The sequence below is a fragment of the Salmo trutta genome, chromosome 33 (genome assembly GCF_901001165.1).
Source record: "Salmo trutta chromosome 33, fSalTru1.1, whole genome shotgun sequence".
Lineage (NCBI taxonomy): Eukaryota > Metazoa > Chordata > Actinopteri > Salmoniformes > Salmonidae > Salmo > Salmo trutta.
In genome coordinates, this window is record NC_042989.1 from 25,324,278 (window position 1) to 25,330,216 (window position 5,939).

The window sequence follows — 5,939 nt, forward strand, 5'->3', positions numbered from 1 at the left end:
GACACCTAGTTTTTCCCCATATATTGAAATGGCCAGAACAGGCTACTCAAAATTCTTATTAGTAAGAATCAGTAAATCAATTGGTTTTGTTATCTGTAGTCTCAAAAAAATCTATTATCTACCTTAATCAATATTGAATGTTTATTTTTCGTATGTGCCTCTTGGTCTTATACAATATTTGTTACACTGAACAAAAATATAAACACAACATCCAACAATTTCAAAGATCTTACTGAGTTACAGTTCATATAAGGAAATCAGTCAATTGAAATAAATAAATGAGGTCCTAATCTATGGATTTCACATGACTGGGCAGGGGTGCAGCAATGGGTGGGCCTTGGAGGGCATAGGCCCACCCACTTGGCAGCCAGACCCACCCACTGGGGAGCCAGGCCCAGCCAATCATAATGAGTTTTTCCCCGTGAAAGGGCTTTATTACTCAGCGCCCCAACCCTCCCTCAGACGATCCCACAGGTGATAAAGCCGGATGTGGACGTCCTGTGCTGGCATGGTTACACGTCGTCTGCTTATATGAGGCCAGTTGTACGTACTGATAAGTTCTTTAAAACAACGTTTGATGCAGCTTCTGGTAGAGAAATTAACATTAAATTATCTGGCAACAGCTCTGGTGGACATTCCTGCAGTCAGCATGCCAATTGCGCACTCCCTCAAAACTTGAGACATCTGTGGCATTGTGATGTGTGACAAACCTGCACATTTTAAAGTGGCCTTTTATTGTTCCCAGCACAAGGTGCACCTGTAGAATGATCATGCTGTTTAATCAGCTTCTTGATATGCCACACCTGTCAGGAGGATGGATTATCTTGGCAAAGTAGAAGCGCTCACTAACAGGGAAGTAAACACATTTGTGGACACATTTTTTGAGAAATAAGCTTTTTGTGTGTATGGAACATTTCTGGGATTTTCAGCTCATGAAACATGGGACCAATACTTTACATGTTGTGTTTATACTTTTGTTCAGTGTATATATCCCTTTCATACACAGACCAAAATCCCACTAATTTACCATGCCTGCATTTATATACCAACTTTTTCATATATCTGAAAGGGGTTGGGGGTAAAAAACATGGAAAATAAAAGTCACCTAAAGACCTTCTCACGATTCCTGCAATTTCACAAACCCTGTAACCAAAATACAGGTATTGGGTCTGTGTGAATGATTCTCTGATTTTTTGCAGGTAAATTCATTACACTTCCATTGTTTAACACCTCCCTAATTTGAACTGCAAACCGCCCCCATGGTTTAAAGGCCCAGTGCAGTCAAAAACGTGATTTACCAGTGTTTTATATATATTTGCACACAATGAGGTTGGAATAATATTGTGATATTGTGAAAATAATGATAATCCCCTTTTAGTGTTGGAGCTGTTGGAGAAGACCGCCTGAACTCTTTGCCTGTTTTGGTGGGATGGAGTTTTGACCTGCCTGGTGACATCACCAGGTGATAAATTAGTTAATAGACCAATAAGAAAGAGAGTTCCAAACTTCTCTGCTAATAACAGCTAGCTCCCCACTCAGATCACTTCCAGACAGTCTGAGCAAAATTCTTGTTTGAGAAATTGTTCTTTGCTAACAACCTATTTTTGTTTCTTTTTGACTATTTTAATTGAAAACAATCACAGTAAGGTACTTTGTTACCCTGAAATGATTTAATAATGAGATAAAACGGCTGCATTGGACCTTTAACAACACCCCCACCTCTCCCAATTGACCAGTTACCTACTGATATTTGTTAAAGGGGTATACCTGCGAAGAAGTGCTAAATAAGGGACTGTTTGAGAGGGGGTCATATAAACATTGCCTCATATTTGATCATCAATTTAATTTGATCATCCATTTCAAAGGAGTAATCATATCAATAGTCTACATGGATAATAATAATAATAACAACAATAATAATTGTAATAACAATAATCATCATCATCATAAACATAATAAAAAACAGAAATATGATTATTTACTCACAGTGTAAAAATAGGTTTCCGCCAGCAGCAGACAACCTATGTTGCCTTTTTTTGGTATGAATCTATTTATATAAAATAATTGCAGGCCTATATAAATGTATAGGCCTAGATGTATTGTATCCTAAGCGTATACACTTATTTGAATAGCATTGAAAAGTATTCATGCAAAGTGTCAACTTGTCTAATTGAGAAAATGGCCACTAATGTTAATGTTAATTGAAGCGAGATGGGTGGACATGATGAGCGTAAATCATGAGAGGCACTGACTGCTAAGAAACCATGGGTGGCTTTGAGTTTTGACTTTGTTGTCCTTTAATATACTGTGGGATAGCAGTCTCCCTTGCTAAGATATGGGATTAGGAGTATTTCGCGTGAAAGAGGAGTTAAATCGGGGTATGTGGACGGTCCCACCCCTGCAATAGGCTGAAACAGAATTACAGCTTGTTAGACCGGTGTCCCGCTATCACCCGGGAGACCGTTCTACTTGGGTGTTCCAGGCCCTGGTGGCTGAATGTGAGCTTAGGCTACTAGTGCTTTCAAAGGGAATATAGGGCCAGAGTTGGAAACCCATCAAAACACAGGTGTTAATGTAGGCCTATATGCCTATGGGACTATGTGTATTTACTGCTAGAAATTCAATCGCTTTATTCAACTAATGCAATTCTGGTTCCAGTAAGAACATGAACTATGGCAATTTAGATTATCAAGAACAATACCCCGGGACAACAATATATGTTTTAAAAAGTAATACCTATTTTTAACCTGTTTCAAACCTGGACATCTTGTTTTGATGCTTGTATCGATTTATCCCAGTGTTACGAGAAACATTATCCCAGTTTTGTTCCAAAGCTCGTGCAATAGAAAAGTAAACATAAGGACAGATAAGCTTTCAGTAAATCCAGCCTCAGACTCTAGAGGGGAGCATGAATGGACAAAACCTGTCGTGATCACTGCAGGAGGAATTTAAGCCAAGTTTGACCACAACTTGTTCCAAGAATTCCAGACTAGGTTTCAGTCTGGAGAAGTGCCATTGGTTCCTAATCTAGAAATATGCAAATAGGAAGACCGGTAAGAACTGTAATTAAATTGGGTTACCAATTTAAGCTGTACCATCGCTCATCTTGTTGCTATAACAACCGTGAAGAGGTTGCCACTGATGGTGCGCCCATGACCTTAGCAGAGGCATCTCTCTCTGCTGACATTTCAAACCCTTTTTGGTGTGTGTGTTTGTGTGGACGCGTGCGTGCGTGCGTCTACCTGGCCATGGCATCTGCTCATTATCTCTATTGTCCATTTTTCCTATTTGAGCGAAAACAACTTTTCGGAGGTAGGCCTTTTTAAATGGTCCTACACAATAATGAAGGTTCGCCATGTCATGTATGTTAGGTAACTAAATTGTATTATGTAGGCCTAGGAGACTGATGTCAGTGGCGTAAACGCTCGTGTACGTTTGGTAAAAAGGTTCTCCAGTGCAGATTGAGGCCGGTTACCTTTGAACCAGGGTTCCAAAAGGCCATTCCCATTTCACTCCACTCTGGAGGAGGCTTGACTGGGGTTATCCCCTCCATCAAAGGAAGAGTTTCGGCATACGCTCATTTAATAATGGGTAATAGGTATTTTCGAGGGCTCTTGCTCCTTGTGAGAGCGAGATTGGAGGGGAATTAATTATTGAAAAACTGTCCCCAGTGTTTTTAGGGCGCATTATGCGGTTTTATCTCAACATTACAAATGTTATTACTTCTATTTTCTAAACACAATGGTATATTTTTTATACAGTACGATTATTAAGCAGAAATAAATGAAGCCTTGTTTTTTTCTTATTATTATTATTATTAGCCATAGATTATCATTAGAAGTCCTTAACCAATTGTAAATGGGTACCAATGAGATGGTGAAAAGAATGAGGATAATTTATGATAGCTAATTAATGGAATAAAAAATGGTGACATTTAGAATTCCACATAGGCCTATTGATTAAAGTGTTTGAATTATTCTCAAGCAGTGTGCGTAAAATTATGTTTAAAACATCCCCAAAAGAAAGCCAATAGAAAATTGCAAACCCAATTGATTTCTGAAAACCGGAGGCACACAGCAGAATCCTCAAAAATGGATAGGTTATAAACCAACCGAACGCTAACATTTTAATGTTGTAGCCGCAGGGTTTGATAGTGTAAAACTGAGTTCCATACGCAAGTGCTCCTCTGATGACATCAATGATATCTATCAGCTGTAATAGCTCTCTGACACGCCATTTAAAGACACTGACGCCACCTCTATCACAGAACTTGCAAATCACCTCAGCCTTTTTGAAGATTTGAACTCCGTTGTCATACAATCCAATCCCTCTTGCTCGAGGACCTTTCTCATGAGCCCAGGTTTGAGCCAACGCTCAACTCTCATCTTGCCTACCCCAAACAAATAACTCATATCACAAAACGATTGAATTTAAATAAATTTAGGAAACATACAATCAAATCAAATGTCCATACCTGTGCAATACAGTCGATGCTTATTGGCAAGCTACCGGAGCCCATTGTGCAGCCTCGCCTTCAGCTACTGCAAAGGGCTGGAGACATCACGGCATTTATTTGAGCTCAAACTCTGTCACTGTTGACTTTAGCACAAAGCAAAGATTTCAGTGTCCCGCTAGTTTAAAAAAAAAAAGTCTTGTTTTACCAAGATATCGATCAGTGTGCTATAAAAAAAATCAGCTTAGCATTATGTCTAAAAACAAGAGAACGAAATGTGCGGTGACGTCCTATTCAAAGTTTACACTCCTGCAATTTGGTTGTGCATGTACACTTCCCATATTGTGGGCATAGCCTCGACTCCATTGTTTACTGCCTTTGTTTATTCGCAGATCACTGGTGTTTAAAGTACGATTTGTGAGAGGGACTGGAGAATAAACGCACCCTTTACGTGTTCAGAAGGTGAACCGGTGTCCTATCTGGCAGGGAGACAAACTTCCTCTCTGCCCTTGGATTTCCAAGCACATCGGCAGGGGCTTGCTATCCCCCGGTCTGTGGAGTGAAAGATTGGGCGTCTTGCCGTGTTGGGAATGTGAGAATTTTGATTCATTTCGAATACAACTATATCTTATCTTTAGGTCCATTGAGAAGGGATCTCCAAGTAGTTTAAAAGAATCCCCAGACAATGGCTTAGTGATACAGAACAAAGCAGGCAGAGCATCACATTCAGTAGACACTGTTCTCAATCAGCACCCTTTCCCACAGCTATTCTCTGACGCTACGGGATACTTTTATGTAATAATGAAACACATTTCCTTGAAAGATCTCAACTTTAGTGTGTCTTCCATTAGGGAGGACTCACACTATGTGTGTGTGTGTGTGTGTGTGTGTGTGTGTGTGTGTGTGTGTGTGTGTGTGTGTGTGTGTGTGTGTGTGTGTGTTAAAGAGGGAGAGAGATACTGTATGTAATAAATGTGATAATGCATTATGTTGTAAAATAGTCTATAGACACGACTAGCGAAAGCCTTGTGCCAATGTAATTACTTGTAATCATTAATAGTAATGATTAATATAGGCCTAATAATTTTATTGAGCACTTAGGACATAAAGCACATTTTAACATTGGTCTTCATTCTGCACTAAGATATGAGTAGGCCTGTCGTTGTTGTTTCTGCTTTTCGACATTGAGCTGCCCTTGACTATATGGTATCATACACGACTGTACGTTTGAAAAAGATCGACACCATAATATTATGACAGAAAACACATGACTGTGTTGAGCTGAGCTGGAGGATATTGTTTGGTGCATGTCCTCACCTGTATATCATAGGTTGACTGCTTGTGGCCATGTCGTCAGCAGCTCCACCCTCCACCCCTATTTCACAACTGTCACTTGGAATCTAAAGTTTGTGACAAATCATAAAGCTATACTTTAGCCTATGTTTTGCTGTTCTTGTTTGCTAAATATTTTTTATTTATTTATTTA

General features: G+C 39.5%; 1 long non-coding RNA gene across 1 annotated transcript; it reads right to left on the reverse strand.

Moving 5' to 3' along the window:
* Positions 1-1,611: 1,611 nt before the first annotated feature.
* On the reverse strand, positions 1,612-4,963 carry LOC115172743 (uncharacterized). The gene is made up of 2 exons (XR_003871480.1): positions 4,475-4,963; positions 1,612-4,390 (listed from the first exon to the last, which is right to left on the reverse strand). It is a non-coding gene; the product is annotated as an uncharacterized LOC115172743 (long non-coding RNA).
* Positions 4,964-5,939: the final 976 nt, after the last annotated feature.